Genomic DNA, 26,622 nt, shown 5'->3' on the forward strand with positions numbered 1-26,622 from the left:
TTGTCTTTGCCACAAGGGGAATTTATGTAATTTGTCTGAATACTAGCTGTCTGTGAAGTCTTTAAGCTGTTTCTGCAGAAGCTGGGCTCTTGCCTGGGCAGACAATTAGTAAATGTAATACCTGATGCAACTATTGGTGTGGGTTTGTCAGCTTAGCATTGCTGATAAACTGTTTAAGTAATCCAGCACCCCACAGAATCATCATTCTTCTTCAGTTCTCTGCCTAAGACTCCCCCAACTGCAGTTCTCTTTAAGGTACTATGGTATGTAGTAGGGGAAACAGTCCTTTTTCTTCTTTCTGAGATAATTACGCAGGTAGATGGCTAATCGTACTGCTGAAAAGTACTTTCCATGGTTTGAAAATTGGGCTACAAAAGATTCAGATGGCAAATCTAATCTTTCAGATATGACACACCCCACATATGTTACTACAGCAGTTAGGTACTTATCCTTTATTTTAAAATATAATTACAGATGCAAGTGAAGAGCTTTGGTATATTGGTTGTAGAGGCCATTTTAAGTTATGTAGTCATGCTTATCCGAAGGATAGGTATATTATTCCACGCTGAGCTTCAAGATTATTGGACCTTTAGGTCTGTGTCCTTAAGTCTCGCATTGTTTGTGAACTGTGCAGCACACTTCATGAACAAGGTTAACTTCAGAGACTTTTGTCTGAGGTTCAGTATGTGCTATAGTGAAATGTCACCAAAGCTTCTTGCGTAGCTTTTGCTAGATCTTAAGTTGCCTCCTTAAAACATCTGCAAAACTGAAACCAGCACTGGTAATGAGAACAGTTAAGGCTCTGTTGGTACTGTCACCACGTAGGAACAGAATTTAGGCCAAAAACTCTTTTTTTCGTTCTGGGTTCCGTGACACAAGCTGTGTCATGACAGCTCTTTCATCAGCTGGGTGTGTTTGAGCCAGTATTCATTCTCGTACGGTTACTAGTTGTCTTACTATTAACTAATCATTGTGTGCATCTTTGTCATATCCTGTTCAATGGCCTCTGTGTTTCATAGATGTGTTCTGTTTTTTCTTGCTCATCTGAAGACTTTCTGAACTGTTCTCTGTTTGTTTGTCTAGGATTTGACTAGAGAAGCCAGGATGACATTTTGTGACCTATATCATGGAAAGACTTTCTGTAATTGTGTCAGAGGTGGGGTAGAAGAAATGGAAAAGATCCAAATCCATGCCAAAAAGAGTCATTTATTATATGCCAGGTTTGGAAACATTGAGAGAAAAATGGGAGTGTATCAACTAAAATCAAAGATCACTAAGGGTGTGATAGTCTGTTGGGTTTCTTGAAACTAAGTAGGTTGTATTCCTTTCCATGGCTTTGCTTATACAAAGAAATTGCCTGGTACAAGTAGACTAAAATATTCATTTGTAGATAAACTCTTTATCTAGAGTTGGGGCTATAAAATGTAATATTGTTGATTTATGTGTGATTATGTAATTGTACTATGGTTATGTAGTGATGGCGATCTGTATTAATCATTTGAACTTTAACGTGAGAATTTTGGTGGTTTTGTTTAAAACTAGTGAGTAGTGAGGCACTGCCCCCCCCCACCCCCCCGCACTCTGTCCTTGTGGTATCTCAAAAGGACAAGTTAAGAATATCAAATTAATTCCCCTCTTGCTTGTAACATATCATAAGACACACAATTGCATTCCAGATGCTATTTAAAATCTGACAGAGATAAATTTAAGTTGCTGGTACAGTGTAATAATAACAGAACTAGATAGATGTTTAACAATAAGGTCAAAAAGTTTCAGAGATGACTCGAATGGCATCAACACTTTGTCTTACGTTAGCAGTTTCCCTTGTTGTACTTACTACTGTCTTCCCACTGTTCATAATAAAATTCTCAACTCAACCTAAAATGAGCTTCAGTCATACAGGTCATGTTGATAAGACTGTCCATAGAATTTAAATACAGACCATAAAATAGAGACCACACAGGTAACTTCACTGAAATAGCTGTAAGATGCCTTAGTGATGCCGATACTGTAAGATCTTTACGCTTTGCTTTCACGGTATCTTGAATGAAGCTGACACATATGCTGACACATATACTTTATGTCCATCTTCTAGCTTTAATAAATCAATGGCCATTGATATTGAAGTACAGGATCATTAAAGTGAATTGTTAATATAGATTGAGGATAACTAAAGGAAATGTGGTGTTAAAAATTTGCTATTAAGAATTACTTACAAACTTTGTCATGCTTTCACCAAATAACGGTTATTCTTCAAAGTTCTATGATGGTCTACTGTGATTTCCAAAATTTTTGCAAACAAAACAAAAGAAACGTCTGTTCCAGATGTTAAGTTTTTCTTATTTTATATAAACAGTGATACTGAAAGTAGGTGGAATCTAAATAAAATAGGTAAGAGCTTTTTTGAAAATTAAATATTTAAAAAAATATTTTGTTATGACTTTGCTGTGAAAGCTTTGTTTTAAAAACTTACTTGTGGTACATGGATGCTGTGAATATGGACAGTGTAAATATGAACAGAAATCTGATTGTGAGCACAGACGTGTGAACTTCAGCGAGAGCTGGAAATGGTGGCTGTTCTCTGCCTCAGATCAGGCCCCTGTACCACACCTCAGGGTTCTGGGTGGGCACTACTACCAAAGAAAGCAGGTGTAAACATACGTACTTTCTTCAAATATTGAATGTCTGAATACTAATTCTCGTTCCAATAAACATGCAACTATTTATATCTAAGATGATATTAAAAGAAAAGACTGAAATGAGTTAATCTGTGGTGTCTTGCTCCAGGCGGCATGCTACCCTTGGGCACCAATTCAAATCCCCTAGTAGAAGGCAGGGTATGAAACCAATTCAGTGGCATGGGACAGTCTACCATAAAGAGCGAAATACTGAATAAGAGGAGCAATGTCAGTTCCTTTCTCATTTAAGTTTGCTGAGGGTTTATCAATGAAACTTTTTCCCCTTTGAGATGTTTTTTGCTTTTCCCCAAAAACTTTCTTTAGATTTAACTATGAATTTTACTGCCAGGGTACTGCAGCCATTTTAACATTCTCAACCTCAATCTCATTCTGTCACAGCAGCACTGAATTATTTTGTCACTTGGTATTTTAGTGAGAGCTCGGATCTAGTTGAAATTGAAATTAGCTGCTGTAGTTCATGGCATTCAATTTTTCCAGTCCCACCTCATCAAAATATATACGAACTTGCTTCTTTCAAACTTGCACTTTACTACTTAAAGCATTTAAATAGCTGCATTACTATTTATGTAAGGGACAAAAGGAATTTATAATGTCTATGGAAGAGGATGCTTTATCACTGAATTTAAATTAACTTACAAGCGTTTGCACCAGGAAGTGCTCTCTGTCCTCTACTGTGAAGCAAAGTGAAACTAGTAGCCATCTGATTTGGTTGAATAGCTTATTTGCCTTTCTCCTGTGCTCCTTACTATCACTACTTTTATATCTCTCCCACCTTATTCTTTTAATTACTTTGCTTATTCTACTACATTTTTCTCTGTCTGTTTTCTTCCCTGGAGCCCCCAGCTACCCTGCAGAGCCGGTGTGAAAGCTGTCAGTTCAGCAAAGCAAAAAAAGCACAATGTAAGCTACATCCAGTTGTTAACTACAAGACGAGTTGTCAGGATTTGTGAAATCTTGCAGATGGTGAAAGATAAAATTATACTTAAAATCCAGGTGGAAGATAGAATGTTCCAAGTAAATTTTTCTGTATTTAAACAATAGGAATCCAGATTCACCAAGAGGAAATCATGTCTGACTAATCCGATGGCATGACTGGATGGATAGATGAGGGGAGGGTGGTAGATGTGGTCTACCTTGACTTAAGGCGTTTGACATGGTCTCCCACAGCATCCTCATAGGGAAGCTTCAGAAGAGTGGGCTTGGTGAATGGACAGTAAGGTGGAGAGATAACTGGTTGAAAGACAGAGCTCAGAGGGTCGTGATTAATGGCACAGAGTCTAGTTGGAGGTCAGTGACGAGTGGTGTTCCCCAGGGGTCAGTACTGGGTCCAGTCCTCTTCAATATATTCATCAATGACCTGCATGAGGGGATAGAGTGCACCCTCAGCAAGTTTGCTGATGACACAAAGCTGGGGGGGTGGCTGACACACCAGAGGCTGTGCTGCCGTACAGAGAGACCCGGACAGGCTGGAGATTTGGGCAGAGAGGAACCTAATGAAGTTCAACAAGGGCAAGTGTAGGGTGCTGCACCTGGGGAGGAATAACCCCATGCACCAGGACAGGTTGGGGGCTGACCTGCTGGAGAGCAGCTCAGTGGAAAGAGACCTGGGAGTCCTGGTGGACAACAGGGTGACCATGAGCCAGCAATGTGCCCTCGTGGCCAAAAAGGCCAATGGCATCCTGGGGTGCATCAAGAAGAGTGTGGCCAGCAGGTCAAGGGAGGTCATCCTCCCCCTCTACTCTGCCCTGGTGAGGCCGCACCTGGAGTACTGTGTCCAGTGCTGGGCTCCCCGGTTAAAGAGGGACAGGGAACTGCTGGAGAGGGTGCAGCAAAGGGCTACCAAGATGATTAGGGGACTGGAACACCTCTCTTATGAGGAAAGGCTGAGGGTCTTGGGTCTTTTCAGTCTGGAAAAAAGACAGCTGAGGGGGAATCTTATCAATGCTTATAAATACTTAAAGGGTGGGTGTCAGGAGGATGGGGCCAGGCTCTTTTCAGTGGTGCCTGGCAACAGGACAAGGGGTAACGGGCACAAACTTGAGCATAGGAAGTTCCATCTAAACATGAGGAGGAACTTCTTTCCTGTGAGGGTGGCAGAGCCCTGGCGCAGGCTGCCCAGAGAGGTGGTGGAGTCTCCGTCTCTGGAGACATTCCAAACCCGCCTGGACGTGTTCCTGTGTAACCTGCTCTAAGATGACCCTGCTCTGGCAGGGGGGTTGGACTAGATGATCTCCAGAGGTGCCTTCCAATTCTATGAAATATATATATCAAAACAAGTTGAGATTTTTTTAATTTCCTTCTCTCTTGGGCTAAAATACCAAACCTATAGAGTTAGCCTATGGTTACCTATTGACTTAAGATTTCTTTCTGAGTATTAGATGACTGAAAGTGCAGAAAAATAAAATGGTATTTTTAAATGTCAAAAATACATTGTTTTTTTTAAACTCTGAAGCTCATCTCGGGAATGTTGTTTATACTACATTGTTAAAGGGATATTTAAGAGTGTGTTTATAGGGAAAGTTAAATGTATTCTATTGGATACTTATTCCATATTGTAATACTAAATTTTCTAAACTTTCTGAAGTATGAGTTTTGGAATGAGTTAGAGCAGGACAATATATAAATAACTGGTTTCCTTAATCTTTTTTTTGTTGTTGTATCTAGTGGTTGGGGAACTTGATTTGTTATTGGTTTTGGTTTAGTAGTTGGGAAATTAAAGGCATTACACAGGCTCAAAAGGTAAAAATACCATTTACAGTAATAAAGCATGAGTGATCTTGACAAATGGTTACTGGTAAATTACAGCAGCCTTTATTTAGAAATCGTCCTTCTTCTGAGGTATTTTACTAATCTTGATAATGTGTTTCCTGTGGGATAATACATTGCTACCTCAGTGGTTCCACAGAAGTACAAGCCATGGAAAATAAAGCTCTGTGACAATTTTTGCACTTGAGAATAGCTTATAGCAATGCAATCCTTTCTGAGGAAAGGACAGTGTGTAGCTATAAATTGAGAGCAAACGAATCCATGGGTCCTTTCTGTTATACTTTGTTCTTTTTCTGTTAAGAAAATCTATTACTGGCTTACTGAAACAGGTGAAAAAACATTGTTTTCATACGAACTGTGAAGTAGGTTTGCGTTGTGATCAAAGATGCTTACTCTGACTTTTCCTCTTATGCGCTGGGTGCAGCAGAGGCGAAACAGCTGTGGCCCTTTTTAGGATAGAGGTCACAGCCATGTAAAAACTGTCTGTATACAGCCATGCAGAGCCAGTAATATATCTTTGTGTTGAAAACAAGAAATGTGTATGGAAGTTGAGAAAAATGAATCGCCAGGAGTCTGAATAAATCCGGTAATGTTGCAGTCCCCTGTAACTGGGCTCTTCTGGATTGCTCAGCTTGTGGGGACTTCAGTTTAATCTCCGTGCCAATTCTGAGGTCCCAAGTGCCTTGTCAATCTCGCGCTCTGTCTCAGAGATTACAATTTTCCCTGCACAAGGTGCACTAGCAGCTATAATGGGCTACTTCAAAACATGTCATAGCATTTTTCTCATCACTAAAAAAAAAATAATTTTGACAGTGTGGGACTCCTGCATGACTGCAAGTGGAAGTCTTTTCTATCTCACAAAGAACAGATATTCTGCTCTTTTGTGTATAGTATCCTTTGCAATTTGCAACAAAAGCTTTCTATTAAGGATCCTTGAAGATCATACCATTAGAGAAAATGGAGCTTAGAATTAAATAGAATGACTAAGTGTATTTTTTTTTCAGTCGCTGTGACTGAGTTTAAAGACAAGTTGCGGTGTGCCAGTTAGTAAATGATAAACTTACTTGGATTTACCTATACTAACTTATATTTTTTTATGTGTGCTTATTTGACTGTAGAAAAGCTGTATTTTTGAGCCAGCTTTTAACTGAAGTAATTAGAATGATTTTCTGAAGTTCACTGAAATACAGCTGCAATTTTATGTGAACCTACAGTTACAGAAATTTCACTGGAATAATTTTGGTAATGATCATTTCATACCTTTATAAAACTTCCTTCTCTACTTTGCAAGGGAGAAGTAGAATAAACTGAGGTGAAGACAATGCTTTCTCCAAATAAATGAATATAACCAAAGACTGAAACCTTTGACACTTAAGCTATTAAATGTTAATTTTTTACCTGTGCTTATATTTAAGTTTATAAAGCCCTGTTTGTGACTATATTTTTGGTCTGTAATTGTAAATATAAAGAACCTCTGTTACAAAAAAGAAAATTCCATTGTTCCTTTCTTAAAAATTTTCTTGCTATGCAAACTTCCTAACTTTATCCACAGCAGACAAGAAATGAGCATCTCTTAGAAAGGAAGAACGTTCAGCAAATGACCTTCATCATTAGTTCATCTCTATGTATCTGGCACTGCCAATTGCCAAAAGAGAATTAATTTCCTGAGTGAAACATTAGGTAAAATGAGATTAATATTTGCCCTCTCAAAAATCATTTAATATGAGCTGTCTCCTTTACAAATATAAAAGTATATGGAACACTTTCCTGAGGGAGACTGATTCCAAGAAATCTGTAGCTGCTGTGGTGTAAAGCTCCTGTCTGGGTTTTGCTCACAGTTTCCAAATGAACATCAATAATAAAGTTTTCAAAAGATCATCATGTCAAGCTCTGAAAAATGTTGGGGGTTTTCAAAGGAAATATGATAAGAGTTATAATCAAAGGGTTATAGTGCAAACTGTCACTTTCAACTTTTCTTTCCCTTGAATTTGTAAGTTATACCAGATCTGTCACCTGCAGAATTAGGGGAGGAGTGATGCTATTGCAGCTTTATAACCTTTTACCAGTGGCAGCAAAATTTTGACAGACACTGGATAAATGGCTCTGTCTAATGCTTTTGCAGGAAAACGCAAAAAGCTTTTAATTATTCTTCAGAGTAAACTGGAAATAAGAATTGTAGAATACACAGAAATAACATGGGATATTTGTTGGCATGTCACTACAAGGAACTGGGTTTCGTTGTTGCCTTGTAGGCATTCCTAGAAAGTAGAGAAGTATCAGAGGAGTAAATTGTTTTTATAATTGGTTATCTATTGGAGACTGATAAACTTGTATCTTTCAAGGTCATGCTATACTTAAAAATCCGGTTTCAATCCTGTTCAAAGGATTAGAGAAATATATTTCCTTGAAATTCCATAATATGTACTAAAAAAAAAAAAAAACCAAAAAAAAACCCCCAAAAAACCCCCACCAAACAAAATATCCTGATGTTGAGAAGGAAAGATGACTCTTTAACATGTACATTTAACAAAAGTTCTCATCACTTCTGGAGTTAAGTTTTTTTTTTTCTCTAGATGGACTCATATTAAAATATTAAAGTACTATGTGCTTTTCCCTTTGTTAAACTGAGTTTCTTCAAGTCAGCTTTCTACCAGAGCTGCCAAATGACATGTCCTTAAAGGCCCTTTTGAATGTTCCCAAGAGCCCTCCACCTCACACAGAGAACTCATGGTGGCGGCTCCTTTTGAAGCACTTGGCAATGGGTACATACTTCTTAGATGTGACAAAACAGCAACAAAACAACCACAGTGGCTGCATGGTGAGAAAGAAACAGAATGGCATGGGCATGAATTAGGAGAAAGAGCTAGTTTGTCAGTTGAACTAGAGCTTGATCTCATCTGTACCAGTTTTAGCTCATGTCTTTTCTGCAGAATGAAATGAATACAAGTTTCTTGCTTGGTGGTTTTTCATTGGGTGGTTGTTTTTTGGTTGTTTTGGTTTTTTTTTTTCCTAGAGAATGCAGTGTTGGGAAAAAATCTACAGGAAGGGAAAAGAGGAGGAAAAAATTGAAAGTTACTGGCAGATGGAATATTTAGAAGATGAAAAGTTCCGTGTCAGAAAAAAGTACAATTTTATAGCTCATAGAAGAGAGAATAAGTGATTTCAAATCCAATTTATTTTTTTAACCAGTTCAATTTGAAGACCTTTTATCTTTAAGATGAGGTTGCACATTTAACAAGCTCAGCCCAGACATAAATGTCAAAAATTTCCCTTGTAAACTCAATCTGAGAAAGTAGTTAAGGTTTCTATCTGAAACTCATGGCTAGGAAATAGCTGATTGGCTTTGGGATGGAAACTGGGAGTTTTAGTTTCAATCCATCGCCCTAAGCTTTGCCGAGGGTGCAGGACTGCCAATCAACTAAGTTTGTGGCCAGTTAGTTAACAGGAGAGTGCTCTAGGATTTTCTGAATGTGGGAAAACAGTCACAAGAACTCCAGGGTTCCCCTGTTGGGTAGTCCCCAGTGGGTGTGGGCTCTGGAGCCCTGCAGGGGCTGCCTGTGTAGGGTAGCACAGAAGTCCAGGCTGTTGGCACTCCGCCTGCATCCCTCTGGAAGGTATCAAAGGTTATACGCTCTTGCAATTTCTCATAAAAATTTGTTTTTCTAGGTGATTTACAAGCAGTTCTATGAAGAAATTTAGACCAGGGATGCTGAGCCAGTAAGAAGAGCAGACCAACTGTTTGGTTTTTGTTCTTTGGGTTTTTACTCTTTTAAAAGCAGTAGAAGGGGAAACAGAAAAGGAAAATGGGATCAGAGGGTAGAATATAGTAGTGAATCATGGAAAAATGTCACACAGCTGAATAAGATAAACAAGCTGCTTTCTGTAAATGACTAAAGTTCCTTTATATGCTTGAATAAGGGATTGGTTTCACATTGGTCTCTGAAAAAGTCACATTTTAGATGTCTCAAGTTGAACAACCCAAAAGAAACTTAAATAGTAAAAACTGTGCAAGTCAAAATTCAGCTTCTTCTTTGTCTTGAGCTGTATGTACTGCTTATGGAACATAGCACAAACTGTTCTTTGTGCTATGCTGAGTGGGAGATGAGGAATGAATGTGAAAATGCACTAGTACTTAGTGATTTTTTTTTATTTTCATTTCTGATCCCCTTCATAGATGAAATGCTTGAGTCATTGAATATTTTAGTAGCTTTTAACACTTAACCTCAGTTTCAATCTAGATTTAGGGATTAATTAACAAAGGAAAGTTCTTTCCAGTTTGTTTTCAGAATTGTTATGTGTTTAAGTTCCTCACTACGGTTGGTTTGGTTACCTTATTTCCAATCCCTGATGTTTCTATTTCAGACTGTTTCTCAGGATATATATGGCCACAGACCCGATGAGGGGAATTGCATCCTTCCAGTACTTTTGGTGTTGAGGCGTATGGGTAGTGTCATATTTGCCTTTGAGTCATGTACCAAGGACCTGTCATTGGTACTGTTAAAAAAAACTGGAAACCAGCTCCTACTAGGAGAAGAGGGCAGTATGTGGTTGTTCTAGCATGATCATGGAACAGCCTGCCCAGGGAAGTGGTTGAGGCACCACCCCTGGAGATATTTAAAAGATGGGTAGGCATAGTGCTTAGAGATATGGTTTAGTGATGGGTTTTGTCAGAGTTAGGTTGACGGTTGGACTAGATGATGTGAAAGGTCCCTTCCAACCTAGGCAATTCTATGATTCGAAATGTACTCCAGTATAACTCTAACTTGCCTATCTAACAGTCATTTATCTTTGCTTAAAATCATCTGTAGTTATGGGGGCATTTTGTAAAAGTGTATCATGCTACTCATTATAACCTTTCCTTAGTAATACATTGGTTAGACCTTAATAGGCAAAGGGGCTTTTGAGTCATAGCTTTTATTTTACTTCTATTTGTAGCTTTTTATGCATATGAAAACTGTAGATTATTATCTCTATGCTGCTTGGTAAAAAGCATAATATAGGTGTGGGTGTTTTTTTTTCAGTGACCATGCCCTGAAGCATGGCTTGCAATATCAGGTCACAGTACTTCTCCTTGCTTAAAACTTGTGTGCAATTAATATAGGGGGTTTTGCTGCCTTCTGTTTTGATAGAGCTGACCTGTAACTCATTAGAATTAAGGAATGATTTTTCATTTACTTAAATTAAGTATGGAGTCAGAATTACTTAGACTTAGTACTGAGTAGTGAGAATTATTCACTTAGTAGTCAGCCTGTATGTTTTTCAATCTTTCTGAATATTACTGAATTTTATTGAGTGGGAATTTTGAATGTTTTTTTTTGTCATTACAGGAAAGTGCAATTGTTTTATGCCTTTTTCTGGCCAGAATTGTATTTTTAGGCCAACAAGTCACTTTTGATTTAAAAAAACCTGATACTTAGCTTGAACCAACTTCAGATACATACAAAAATACAACTTCTGTGTCTGTCTATCTGCCTTAAAATGAGGAAAACTGGCCTTTGCTTGATTAAGTATCTTGATAAGCACATAAGAGAGCATTTGTGGATCTCTATAATTTTCAGATTTCTAGTGTCAGGGCTGCACTATGTCTGTAGATCATGCCCAGCCCAAAAATCTTCCATTCATTCATCTTCATGTAATTGTAGAAAACATGAGTCAAGGGGAAGCACAACTGTGCAAGACAAACAATTTTACTCCTTAAAATTGGGGCTCAAAAATGCCACTGAAAAACCCGAAACTCAGCGGAATGTCTCCTAAACTGTCAACCATGCTGGGCCCTATTGCAGCTGCAATGCATGTGGTGCCTGCTTTTCTGCTCCAGCCCAGCTGAGTATATGCTGAATAGACGGAAAAGCCCTGACAAAGTTTGTCTATGTAAGAGATGCGTAGAGCTGCTTCCTCTCTTCATGGTTTCAGAGCAAAGATGAAATGGGGGAGGAAAGCCAAATGCTCCACCACAATCTAAAAGCAAAACAGTGAGATGTGATAGGGAGGAAACAAGTGTATGTATGGAACAATTCATTTATTCCAGTTTCTCATCCAAGTTTAACTTTGTTTCCCCATTACTTGTAGTCCTATCAAAGCTTCAATCTAACTAATAAAATGTAAATGTAATACTAAATTTCCATCTGCAGTCTCAGTGCTGTTAACCACAGTTTGAAATAGCTGCACATATGCAAGATGTGTGCAGTTACTTCTGTCCATGTAGCTCAATGTTACTGTCATAGGTGATGGAATGCCTGACAGGATAGCTACCCATGTGGCAGGTCAGCTGTTAGAGCCTTGCTTTCATTTACACTATGTAATTAATCTTGATTAATGCAGACACTGATTTCCATGTATTATGCAGGCTCCGTATAAAATTAGGGCTCCTCTATTGACTGAAGTGTAGACCACAACCCATGTATCTGCGCTTTGCATTGGAAGGTAAACTAGAAGCAAGAGGGCTGTACGTCTATGCGAGCCTAGGAAGCCTCTGTGTTGCTCTCGGTATAGAAAGATGAGACTACAGCCTCGTTGGCATTATTTAAGCATTTCTAATCTGATTAGGGTCTTGATCAACAACAGATTGGGGCTGCTCTTCCGTTCTCCAGACTATGAGGGGACATGACTGAACATTTCAGTCTTCTAAATACATCAACTCTTTATTTTTCTTACATATTTCTGACAGAACAAGGTGGTTGTGCTTCATTTCCTGGTTAGAGGGTAGAGGGAACCTACCCTTTCTCTTATTTTGCATGCTTTTTTCTTTCATGACTTGGAATATCCTTTGGGATATGCATATGTTGGAAGAAAAATCAATGACACAGAACACTGATGTTCTACTTAAAAATTACATCTCTCTTTGTAAGGTCTGCTGGCTTCTGCTTTTGGGGTGCTTTCAGTAACTTCCTTTTCTTTCTGCTGCTGTACCAAATCAATGTCAAAATGGACAGGGTACGGGTTTATAGTCCCATTGACTTTGCTCTTTTAGAAGAAATTGTTATTCTGAAGACTAACTCTTGTTTCTGCAATATTAAATATTATTTGGATCAAGAAAGCTCCCCCCCCCACACCCCGCCCCACCCCAAGTCAGCAACCTGTTTCTTGGGGTCTTTCTTTGAAGGTCTTCCTGAATGGAGAGTCACAGCCTAAGCAGTAAGAGGCTTATTTTCAAAGTAAGTGCAAAGCAAACAAGGTGCTAACTTTGCCAATAGATATTCTCAGAAAAAATAAATCCTTTTAGGTTTGCCATTGAGCCAATAAGGAGTAGGTGAGCAGGTAAACTCAACTGTCTAACACTGAGAAATTATATAGTCTTCCTAGGTGAAAAAAGTTATTATGAGGGACCTGTAGTGATATTCTTTCTTGTTCTGTTAACCTGTATTTTCTATTTTCTTATTTCATTAACTTATTCCAAATTATACTCTCCTAAGTAATTTTTTTATAATCTTCTCCTTCCAGCATATGTTTACATGCCGCAGATCTTTATGGATGGCTATCAAGTCACAGTTTTGCTGCCAAATAACCAAACAATCTTTTTTCAGTTAAGTCCTTAATTAGCCTTTCCATAATTTTCTTTGTTCTTTTATTATCTGAATCCAGCTTGCCTATGTTCTGTTAATGATGCGCGAAGATCAAAAGATAATCTCAACAGTTGCAGGCTCACACAAGCTGCAAATTCTTTTCTTCATGTATTCTGACTGGTCCTAGTATGTGTCTTGAGTGTTGCTCAATTAAGAGTGAACTTTCCTGGAGAGTCTTGTAGTCAACCCTACTTGTGTTTAGTTTTCGGTGTTGTGTTTTAGGAGTGCATGGATGAGATGCATTTCAGGTCAAACTAAATTGGAACATGCACTCTGAATGTACTCCACTGTTTAATCATCAGGCTAGACAGAAGCCATTAGGAAGTAAAACTAGATACTCAAAATGTGTATAACGTGGCTGTCAGGTGTCTAGTTGGTACTACACTATTTTGCTCCACAGATCTGGTCTTTTGGGCTTCCGCTTTTGGTACAGTAGACATACCATGTAGCTCATCTAGATCAGCATCTAAAAAGCATGGCAACATCAACATGGCACACAGTCTGAGCAAATAAACTGTGCAGGCCGTAAATAGTTCTACCAAAATGCAGCATGCGAGTAGTCTGAAAGTAAGTTTGAGATTCCTTATTGATCCTATCCATGGTACATCAATACAAGTAGAAATATTGTTTACTATATAAAAATATACTACTAAGATATGGTAAATTCTAGTGATGTGAAAATGCTGACTTGCTCATAAAATATTTTTTAAAAAATTAATCTGTGTAGCCATTGGTCTAGTCTAACTTTTGTCTCTACTTCCAAATATGAGTTTGTGCCTGTGAATAATCTCAATAGATGGTATATGTACTTTCAGAAAAAATGGATATCGTGCTTGTGCATGGAATAGTACCAGCTGAAACATGAAAACACAATTATCTGACATTACTTCTGAGTTAAGAATTATGTCTAATTGAACTTCAATTCACTCAACACAAAACTGAAAAATGAGAGTACTTGCAGATTTCATCTTTCTCAAATACTAGAGAAGCCATTGGATATCTCAGTACTGTCATGTGGGGTAAAAATATTTCTTAACAGAAGTAAGGACTCATCACAGTGACAAAACATGATTTATCGGTTTGACATCTGCCCAATGTTTTGCTTTATGAAGCACTTAATTAGATCTGCGATTGCTGTAAATCTTCCATATAACAATACATGTAATTTGCTCCAAATAGTTCACAAATGTATTAATGGATTCTATTTAGCTCGCTGGCTATGTATCAGTCATAGTGGAGAAATCCATGACTCTGTCTAACGTAATTATTTAGTTTAAAATAATTTTCACTGAACAAGTTGGGAACGTAATTGCAAAGAGAAATGCTTATAAATGATCTGTCAGGAGATGATTTGGAGCTGTGCTGGGCAAATCGCAGCAGTGAAGAATCTTGTCTTTGAAAATTTTGATCTATAGCAACCTCCTTAGTCTGAGCCAGTACTGACTTCAGTTTCCTGCATCTGGTCTGAAATATTAATTGATTGATGTTGATTGCATTATGCACCGGGAAAGGAAATTTAATAAAAGGGATGGTAAAAACAGTTAGTCTTATGGTAGGTGATAATCCTAAATGAAGGATTTTTAAGATGCATTTCGTAAGTCAGCTGTGATCTCTTCATATACAAAACAATGCATATACAGCAATATTGATATGCTGAATCACTTTATGTAATATTAAGCAGACATAAAAGTCTACAAAAACTAATTGTCTTGACCTCTTTTATTGCTTCTAAAGACTTCTTCTTGATATATTTTACAATTAAGACTTTCCTCAAAATTTCTGTATTGAGATTATTTCAAGGTCTTCATACTTATGAGCCATAAATTAAGAGTGCATTAATTGTGATTTTTAAACATTATTTTAAACATTATTAAACATTTTAAACATTATGAAACAATTTTGTTTGGGCCATAGGTGACTTCACTTCCATTTTCAGTGTAGCATATGTCTAATTACATCGTAATGATACTGTCAAAAAAGAAACTACCTGTCCTATTAATCTTACTTTTGAGCAAAAGACAGAAGGAAGTTACATATTTTATTAAGCCTTTGATATGTTTTCTATGTAATTCTACCAGCTGCATGAAAAGCTTCTTTGATATTTGAAATGCACTTTCATTGTAGATGTTAGTAGCATATAATTAGACAAAATGTGGTGGTCTACCTGCCAGAAGCAGAAATGTAGATTTCACATAGGAGAAACACACAGTACCTTTTGGCCTAATAAAACCCTCCTCTATGGTTTGGATAACACAGAGGACTTAAATATGTAGAGAAGTGTGGTAAGACTGGTTTTGCTAGCAGTTATACAAAAAATGTGAACAAAACTAAGAATTCCTGGTTACCTTGGAGCTTGGAAGAAGGCTTTATGTGTCCTGTAAATAGGATCTTTTCTAATACATGTATTTTGTTGCTTAAAAAAAATAGATTAGTATACCCACCAACCATCATGAAAATGTAAATGATATATAAAAACAGTTTAGCTAAGCTGAAATAACATCTGTATGTGGAAGTTTAGAACTGTGTATATTGTGACATTCATGCTATTAAAGGTTCAAAACAGCCATTTATTTTTCAGTAAATCTTAGAAAGGCTGAGACTGTATGTTTAAAAAGCACTGGTGACTATCTGTCTCATCTTCACTTTACTTCACTCATTCCTCCCCAATCCCAATCCTAAAAGATACTAACTTCATTACATTCTCAGCAAATAAAGGAAAAAAACAGACTGTTCTGTTAAAAATGGGGAAATCAGAAGAATTTCAGGAAAACAATATTACCACTTATCTGCAGCAGAAACTCAATAGCAGTGACATTTTCCAAAAGAAAGCATATATTCAAAGAACTTGTCAGGGTTCATAGGAGCTGATATTAATTTGCTGAGAAAACTACTATTTTAAAAAGCTTCTTTTTTTTTTTATTATTAATGAAGTTTCAAACATTCAGTTCTGTCATGGTCGCTCACTATTCTGTAAGGAAATACTGGTACGAAACATTTGCAGACCTTTTTACTGTAGTAGATCTTTTTACCAAAGATGTACTAGATTGTTATTTTAGCTTACTGGAAATGTGTCTACTTGGATTCTATAAAATTTTATATTAACAGTAACAAAACTTCCACTTTATTTTAAGATTTTTCTTTAACTGTCAATGCTACATATTGTATCATGAGGGTGAAAGTCTAGTTTTTGAGATAACCTGAGCATGTTTTGCTCAGATTACCCAAGAACTTTGTGTTCACCGAGATGAAGCAGACCAACCACATCCAGCTAGTGCTTGAAGTCTCTGCTGGTCACTTGCTGCTGGGTTCAGCCACAGTACACTTCTGCATAGAATTTTTTTTTCCCTGCAGAAAACCTAATTTCCACGAAAAAAGATAAAATATGGTAAATATTTTAACTATTCTCAAATGTGATTTGATGCTGAAGGAGAGCAGTCTAACAAATAGGTTATGAATCTTGTGAGAGCAGGAAATGTTCCAGTGCAGTGGGGTTTTTTACAGATCAAGTGTGACATGACCAGAACAATTTAGCTTCATAATCAAAATAATTACCTATGAAATCTATCACTTCCCTGGTAAATAAAGGAAATGAGATGAATCCCCTTAATGAAAGGGAGGATAGTCAACTTACAGTCATTGTTTCCAAGAGTGAATAATAACTTGAAGTCTTTTGAAGTGGATGAGAAAGAAGTCTGAAATAACTATCTATCAAGAACTGGACTTCTTTCACATTTCTCAGGTTGTATATTGAAAACTAAACGCACCCAAATCGTTACTTGTTATTGAAAATCTTAGACTTCTCAATTCCTTGCAATTTACTGTGTCTAGTCCTCTCAATCTTACTGCATAGTACCAACAATAGCCTACTACATACATTAGAATATTTTTATCTTGTGGAATGAATCTGCTAAACGATTTTGTCATCTAGATCTTTCAAGTATCTCTTCAGATTGCCGAGTCGATGTACACCAAACTTAAAAAAAAAAAAACACCACCAAAGAACTGAAGGGAATCATTACCCAAGAGATTTAGTAGAATACGTGGCAATCTCTAATGTTAAAGATACATACTGCCAAACATCCCATTGAAAATGCTTTGAAAACAAATGCACTTGGAAGTGCAAATGATTACTTATAAATGAGACTTTTTAAAGTGTCGTTAAGTAGTCAGAGATGCAAATAAGCACCTGACTAATTTGATATCACTGAGTTGAATTCTTTGAAAAATCCTGTTTTCTGCCTATTTGCATCTTTGTCATTAAACAAGTCTGCTGTTCTAAATCAGACATTGTACACTTACTGTAAATTCTCATTGGATTTATGGAAGTGTAGTCTAAGCAGGGAGAGAAGGATTTCAGTCTCTTTCCTGCCCTGAGATAATTTTCCTCAAAATTATTGTCATTACAAAAACCAACATTATGCATGCTGTAGGAGAGAGAAATTTCTGTTGGCTTGAGGGAGCAATAAATTATGTACGTGTCATAATTAGCAACATTAGAATGCATTATTTATAAAGATAGAAACACTTCCAGTAACTTGACATCCAGGTGTTGCATGTGATGGTAGATATAAACAGAGTATGTAATTGTTAAATCCCCAAGGGAAGGTCATGACTCGCACTGTCTCAATCAATTTGGAGGAGTTAATTGCTGCAAATATTTGCTAATTAAAAGAAAATGTTCAATCAGAAAACAATTCATAATTAAAATAACATTTTTCTTATGGAAGATGATGAAAAACTAGTCAGCAAGTTACAAGAAAGATTACCCGATAAATACATCATAACCGCACTTCCTTTCAAAATCAGCTTAGTTAGATGGTACTTGTAGGCTGGATATTTGGGTACTAATTTAGGAGGATGTTTTTCATTTATTTGGATTAATGAAACTTCTGCCAAACCTGATTAGTTCAAATATTTTGCTAACTCCACGTTGATCTCCTAGAGAGGAGTTTTTAATCAAACTCCAGCTGGAGCGGGGAATGGGATACTGGGAAAAGCTTCCTCTGGTTCTGAATTATTACAGAACTGAAATCCAGTCAGTCATATTCATAACAAACCTTTTTTTTCTCAGCTTACTATTAGCTTTACCTTCTAAAGGTGGAGCAGTGTCGGATGTGGAGGGGCAGCTTTGGCCCACCATTTGTAAATGAAACTCAGTAGTTCACCAGACAATTTCCTATACGTGGGGTTTTTTTGTTTTGTAATGTGTTAATGCCAGTTCTCAAGTACTTCTAAATTTTATTGTAAGTATTGTAATTGCTTGTGGATTATTTTCAAGATAAGATAGAGCTTAATTTTCCCAGTAAAAATCCTTTAATGAAGGAAGACAAAATGGTAGATAAAACGAACGTAAGTCTCAATGGTGCATTAAAATCGCGCAAGCTGGAGAAATGTGTGTGTTGCGTATGCATATATAAACCACATGTAAGTAGTTAAAGTTGAGGTAAGAATTCCAATGAATACCTATTGACACTCACACAATAATGGTATGCTTGCTTATTAATTTTGCTTAAGACAACTGTATTACCTTTGAGTACTGGAAAGCACAGTTCAGTTCTGAAGATACATTTTCAAATAAGTGATACTTAAAGCACACGTACATGCTTGTTAAATAAGATGGGAGAATGGCATTTTGCCCCAGCTTGTATGGGCTGCCCTAAACCAAGAAATTGTGTATTAAAACTTACTGCTTTGGAGTAAAGAGGAATATAATCTTTTCAAACAAAAAGACCCTTGTGATACCTACAAATATAAAGCTGTTTTACAAGCTGAGTTTTTGTGTTACTGCTCTCTGAAGCAACTTAATTATGAGTTGCAAAGTTTAATTTCTGCTTGAATATATGAAAGCTGCTGGGATGCACTCCGTACAAGGTGCACCCATGGAAAAAACAGGACATGTAGAGAGAGGTGAAGCAAGCTTATAACTGCTAGGCTATTAGCCTAGTAAAGAGCAAACTGCCATTTGGCTCTTGTGATTGACCTATGGCCGGGAGAGCAGAGGGCAGCCCTCTGGGTGTTTATCTGCAGTAATAAGCAGCAGAATTAGTCCTCTAAGTTGGCTGTAGTCTGGCTGTCTTGTCAGCAGCTGGCAGACACAGTGTAATCAATTTTGCATCTTTGACAACTTATGGGTTCAATTTAGAAAATAAATATAAAAATGATCCGCGTTTCCCCAAGAGATGAAGATTGAAATAAACTTTTATCATTAAGCAATTTTAATAATAAATAAGGGAAAAGGCATATGTTCAATTTCATAGCATAAGTCTATGCGTGTCACTGTTTACTCTGCATCTAATGCAGACATAGCCTGAATGCTCTGTTTGTTCATCCTTTTCTTAATCTTCAATGCGGAAGGGCTTTCTCCAGGAGATCGTTGTGTCTTTTGTTTCATTTTGACTCTAAAGATGACAAGCCTTTTTCAATTCATAGAGTAGCTTAACTCATTGAGCTATTCTAGTTGGGGAGTTCGTACCTGGCGAGTCTTATCTTGGTGGTCCCTAATGATTTTGCAGTTTCAGGGGGAAGTAATTCTCTGATTGACAGGCATATTGAGCTGCTGCATTTTGGTAGCCCTGAGAGGGAGACTGGGAAGTTGGATTTTCATCTCTCTGCCCTACCATTATCTTGTTATGCAGCGCTGTTTGCTACTTATAAGTATCACAGGGAGGCTGATAGCTACCAAATCTTCCATCCCAGGCTGGTGTTCACCATAAAGACTAATTCATGAGACCAGGCATGTATTTGGTGTATTGTCAGCCACAGTAATCCAGCCTGTTAGCTGTCACGTCCTCTACTGTGATACTCCCCTGATCCTGCTCCATGGTGCCAGACCACTGCTGTATTGGTTTTTAGTAGTGCTGCACCCTTGGGACTGCCTGCCAGGGCTGAACCATGTCTCAGGCTGTTACTGTAAATTTTTGTTCCGGGAAACTTTGCTTTATGCTCTAGCTACTTCTTGTTAAGGCCATATGTCTTATTTCCTCCTCTAAGGTGTAAACGACAGCTCTATCATTGATCCGGGGGGAGAAATACTGTAACTGGTGTGTTGTCATTCAGATTTTGTCTGACTGCATTGTTGCTGTATCTTTTTGTTGCCCTTCTGTTGTCTGACTACATTATGTCTCATCTCATATCTGGTTGACGTGAATTTTTTTTGTTTTGTAGTGAAGCAAAACTTCAGTGACTATAGTACAGAGGCACCACTTATCTAATTAGAAATCATGAAATTCGCTAAGTTCTCTGTGGCTTTTAAAAAGTCAGCTATACAGCCTAGCTTTAGCAAATTAGCCTGCCTAAAACTCTGCTTTCACCCCAAGTCCTTTACGTGGATTAGAGATTATTGATGCTTCATTTCTTGCATGCAATATGTGTAATATGATATTCTGTCAATAAGATTTAGGTGGTCTTTGTAGAATATACCCTTTTATGTCCTTGAGCTTTATAAGGTTTCTTTTCTGGAGTATCTAACATGACAGAATGCTTAATTCAAGTGACTCATGCAGTTTGTGCCTCGGTTTCCTGTATTTCCAATTTATAATTTAAGTATCAATAGTATGGGCTGTACTGGTAAATTTTCCAACTTCTTGTTCTTTTACTCAACTCACTTAGATTTGTCTAAACAGCAATGCCTGTGTCACAATAACAGATATTGATCCCCAAGTCAAAATTATTTTTTTTTTCAACTGTACTCCGTAATGTTACATGTTTTCTAAATAGTCTGATTCACTTTTAAGGCAGACAGGACTTTATGCAGAGAAACATGAGATGACTTTTAGCAAGGCTTTTAAGTAATGCTTTTTGTCCCTGCTACCTCATTTGCGTCCCCAGGAGTAGCATTATTGTCACAGCTCCAACGAAGGAGCAAATGCAAATCAATCGTGTCAAATTATTTCCGGCAATGCAAACATGCCAGAAAGTAATTGTGCCAGTTACAGCCTTTGCAGGAATGTCTCCATAAGAGAAAGGACCAATAGTTTCTTGGTGGCACTTCAGAATACAAATATGTTTTCCCCTGCCCCAGTTACGGGTTTATGGAACAGTATTTTAAGTTACTTAAGTAATTGTTAACTCAGTTGCTAGGTGACGGAATGTGTTAGATCACACCAAGAAATCTTTTTAATGATATTCAAGGAAACTATGGAAAAATGCTTATGTTACCAGTAAATTTTTATGAAGAGGAACTGGCAAAGATTTAAGCCAATTCTGTAGTGTATAAAGATGGTCAATGAAAAGCAATAGTTCCTGTTAAAAGGTGTTGATGTTATGAAGATTCCGGAATAAACTGCATTAGTATAACAGACATAATTACGTGCAGAAATTTATTTTGATTTTGGCTCAAATCGGAGTAAGCTTAAAACCTATTTTTCAGTGGAAGTTACTGCCTTTGTAAAATGTTTTTGTATTTAGTTATGGACCAGAAGTAGTAAAGGTACAGTTGCAACTGGTTGAACCTTTGTTAGCTTCATGGCCCATGGGACTTCATCGGTTGAGAGTAAATAATTTTATGTAAAATTCTGGCTTCACTGACCACCGTGAGGATCTTCAGAGCAAGTGTCCTCTTTGACGAGAGTGAAGAACAATGATCAAATCCAATTGTTTTCTATGCTCTGCCTGTTAGACAAATAGAAACGTGTTTTGGCCTAAAGAACTGTTAATTAGGCACCACTTGAAATCTAGAATCAATCGTAATTATACAGTGAAAATCTAGGTAGCTCCACTGAAATCAGTTAAGTAATCGTGAAACAAATGTGAATTGAAGCTTATATTTTGAATACATATTAATAAGGGTTTACATTTCTTTAAACATTTAATTAATAGTAATTCTCAGACTTCTTCAAGAAGCATTATAAACCAATAAAATATAAAGCTGTGGTTGAATTGAATTTGAACCATGCTGTAAGGGATGAAAATATACAAGATTCCTTGTATTTAAAAAAGTTTTGTACATCAATGTTGTACAGTTAGGATGTATATATTTCAGTGCTTATGGCTCCAAATGAGACTTCAGTGATTTCTAATGATAGATGAGTGTTCTCAAACAGATGCTGAATTAGAATTATTTTGATATTTCAACAAAATCCATAGGCTGTAAGGTTATAGATTCCTGCACTGTCAATCTGTTCAATAAATTCCTATACATTTTGAATCAATCCTGAATTTAACTTTAGCTATCAAAATCCTTTTTAAAATACATGATGACTTGTAGAAGTCCATCATGTATTAAGAAAACTATTATTGTTATTAGTTATCCTCACTGAACCCTGTATTTGAGATTATAAAAATGAAATTCACTTTTATATTTCTTTTTGAAGAAATTCATATATACTCTCCATTTCAGTTGAAACTGAAATGTCACAAAGTTGAATGCTGATAAATTTAGAAATTCCAATAATTTGTTCTAGAATGAAAGACACTTATGCAACTGGGATTATACTTCTGCAGAATACAATGCAGGTATTCTGCCTTGGTTTCAGGTACAGCATTAGGCTGTGATTGCTAAGCTTTCTTTGCTATTCTGTCACCAACTTGTCCTTTTTGATATGGATAGATCTTACAAGAGTGGAAAAAGTGGTTTCTGTTCCCATGCGGATTATTTATCTCAGCTGCAAGCCCAAAGAGCAAGAAAAGAGTTTCCAATGATTTAAGTGGAAGATTTGACTATTCCTAACTGCTATGAATAAGTATAGCAACTGCTCTTTTTGTTTAGCACTCCGGTGGAGAAGAGTATAGAGTTATGATTTTGCTTTAGATATAAAGCCTGCACGTTCACGATTTCAATCGGCTAGATAAAATATTAATTTAATTATGCATTGCATGTATGTGCAGCATTAGTATGTTATTCCTCTTAGCAAGAACTGCATGAATGATATAGCTTCTTCAATCTGATATTTTGGTTTTATGGTTATTAATACCACTGTTCACTATGTGTTCTCTTAGTTATGATAATAGGAATACGACTGCTGCAAAAAGGATACTATTCAATATGCAATACCCTTAAGTTCCAGTAAAAATCTTCTTTATAGTAAGCAGAGAATAACAGTAATGGAAAACTGCTGTAAGGAGTATTTAATTCTGCAAAATACTCTTAATGGGGTTAAGGCTGTGTACAGAATAAAGAATAACGCTGCTTTCCACTTGAGCCAGACGGGGCATGTAAACAACCTGATACATAGCAGTTAGGGAGGAGGGAGAGTGCATGAGCATATGCACTTTGCTTATCTACTAGAAAGGCTAAAAATCACAGGACCCCATTCAGACTATCCATCTTGACACCTCCTCCCACAGTGGTGCTGAGTCTGATCGCGATGCTGCCTCGCTCCCAGATTCCGATGTTTGCCTGTACTTTGAAATGAGCCTTATCTCAGTTCCGCAGCTGATTGAACGCTCCGTGAAGTCATTGATCTCTTTCTTTTGAATTCAGTGGATACCAGATTGGGATCATAAAGAAAGAAGATTAAATAATTAAAAATAGTCTGGTGATAAATGAGAATCCCCAGTCTCTGGATTATTGAAGGCTCAATGAATCAGTGGGAAAACTACAATAGAACTCAGTGCACATTATTTCTCTTCTTGCTTTAAAGGTGGGACCAATTTACTACCTATATATTCAACTTTTGTCATTATGAAATCTAGTTAGTTGACTAGATTTGAAGGGAGGCTCAGATTTAAATTTTTTACTTGAGCTGATCCGTGTGCCCTGGATCAAGTATTTCAAATTTTGCTTCAGTTTTTTTTTATCTGCAAAAAGATCAAATACTTTGCTAGCATATTCTTATTGTGGTTATCGTAGAAACTGTTGCAGGACTGGAAGCCTGGACCCTTTTTTATTAACAGGGGGCCTACAGGGGTATGTACTTGTTAGCTTTCATGAAGCTAGTGATCAGTCTAAACAGTCTTGTCATTGCAGAGGAGAATGTATCAGTGGAGAAACAACAGTAGATCAAAAGAGAGAATTTGTCTGGCACAAACTGAATTCCAAATGAAATGTTTTCCAATTAGACTGTTTTAGGTGCTTGGAAAAAAAAAAAACCCACCCAAAAAAACCCCCAACAAAGAACAGAATTTGCCATAAGTACCAAAAGAATTAAAAACTCTGGACGCAGACTCTCATTGGCATGATAAAAAAAAAAAAAAAAAAAAAACAAAAACAGAAAAAATTATGAAAGGTGTGTCTACAGAATTCACTAGCTATAAATGTTTGCAGTGGCAAATTTCACATGGGCAACATAAAAATGAATTGTAATTCAGCCCTGAAAGCCCTTAAAACTAAAAAGGGATTCTTTGATCCAAAAGACTATTTTTTTTTTTCCCCTAAGCATGTAGGGAATGGCAAGAAAATGGGTGTCTCTTTGGAGAAAAAAAAAAAAGTTATTTTTTAAATTGCAAGTTAACATGAGAAGGAAATTAACCCCCATGGAGAAATGTATGCTTTTCCAATGTTATTTTTATTAGGTTCGAAGACTTTTTAATATACAGCATGGCAGGAAGTTCACAACTATTCCTCTGCTGGACACTCTGTTTTCTCTACCAGAGAAAAAAGTTCAGACTAAAAGCATAACGCTGGATTTTTGCCACAGTTTCCATCTGAACATATTGTAAAATTGTTAACAGCCATTTGATTTGGAATGTCTTTTTTTCCCTTTTTTTTTTCTTTCCTCTCAATAGTTAATGCAGCTGCCCCTGATCTTGGCTGATGCTTCAGATAAAAGCTCTTAGCTTCTAAGCTGATTTTAAAAGAAACTGTCCGTCATTTCCTTCACTTGGAGCCCTAATGTGGGACACAGTTGTTTGCAATAAAGGCATAGCATAGAATAATTCTGTGACAGAATTTAGGAAGAATTTAAATGTAATAACTGTAAACTAAAACTGTAAAACTAAACTGCAAAATCTTCTCCTGTATTATAGTTACTCTTTCCTGTATTTTCTATCTGAAGATCTTGTATGACTTTATATATTGTAGACCTGCATACACAAGATTTACAGTAGTTACTTTAGTCTGTTATAAAAGGTAATACAGTTCACCTTTCTATTCATAAGTTGTCGTCTAGAAATGTTGGATTTTGAAGGTTTACAAAAGGCAATAAAAAGAGAACTTAGTAATGTGTACTATATAAAGTAAAAGGAAAAAGGAAAAAGGGAAAAGGGAAAAAAAGAAATGTTTTCCAGCTGCTAACATGCTGTGAGGTCTCATGTTCTTCACTTAATCTGACATGTTTACACATATGTACACACAACCTACCAAAAAATGGAAATGTAGAATAAATGAAAAAAACATTAGGAAGAAACATTAATTAAAGCAAGTAAAATGGAAGGTGTGTAACAGGAATTGTTCATGCCAACAAACCAAAAGCAAAACCAAACAATTCTTGAAAAAATAATATATAAGTCTTGGAAGCATAATGTCTTTGCCTGCTTTCATATTAGAGAATAACACAAGCATGCATTGACAAGAAATCAAATTATTTGGATGTGTCTTGGTTATTAAGGGGCGTTGGACACTGTTTCAACTGTGCCTCAAGGCGATAAATGAAAGCATGATTCATGTATAAAAATATAACTCCATAAAAATTTTTACATGATCTTTTGCTCTTACCCCCATTTGAAAAAATGTAATGTTCTCTGAGAGAAAAAAATATAATTTGCTTTATGGTTTTTTTTGATAGGGCTTTTATAAATGCATTGGTTAATAAACTATGATACCAGTTATGAAGTCAGTTTTTGTTCATTAAGACATTTCTGTATTATGTGGTGTATTTGCGAATGGCATACTGAAATGGCTCAGAGGCTTGAATTGCGTGACCTGATATGGTACATCTTGGCATACATTTGAGGAAAAATGTTTTATATGTTTACGTATTTAGAGAAAAATGCTGGCTGTTCTTGCAGTTCTTACGAGAAAGCAAGCCTGAAAGCTTTTGTCTTTCAGTCTGTATTTCAAGTGGTCTTAGTACACAGGAACAGGGAGTACGATAATTCTGTAAGAGTGCGATCTCCTGTGGCAATTTTCTTGAGTGACTTCTGAGACACCAGGCTTTTCCACCAAAATGGACAGGGGCTGTAATGCTCTCTCCACAGTCATATGGGTGTGTGTGGGGAAGAGAATTCCAACTGTTTACTACTTCCTGCCTTCTGAAAGTTCAATAATTATATATTGAATACCTGAGATGGAGAATGTCAGAGTCAGGGCTACTTCTGACAGATAGATGTGGAGTCTGCAGACATTAACAGCTGACACCTTTCCCTTTGACATTCGTATTTAGGGCTAACAAATCTTCAAAAATGTCAAATGCAATTAAAAATTTAATTCTGTTTGTATTTGCTGTCTATGTTGAGTATGGGGAGTAGCTGAGATTACTGGCAAAGGCTAGGGAAATTTCAAGTGCCAAGGACAGCTGGTGAACACCGAAGAAAGTAGAAAAAGCCAACAAACACTGATGGTCTCAAAGGTCCACTAAATATCAGAGGACAAGGAACGGCTGCAGTGGGAGGAGAACTGGGTTCTGCTCTGTCCAAGAAGCAGGTGGTGTCGGCAGGAACACATGTGAGTTGTGTGAATAGGAAGCTGAGGAGGGGTATTCAAAATGTTCTGAAGCCTT

This window comes from Rissa tridactyla, chromosome 7 (assembly GCF_028500815.1).
Source record: "Rissa tridactyla isolate bRisTri1 chromosome 7, bRisTri1.patW.cur.20221130, whole genome shotgun sequence".
NCBI classification, from domain to species: domain Eukaryota; kingdom Metazoa; phylum Chordata; class Aves; order Charadriiformes; family Laridae; genus Rissa; species Rissa tridactyla.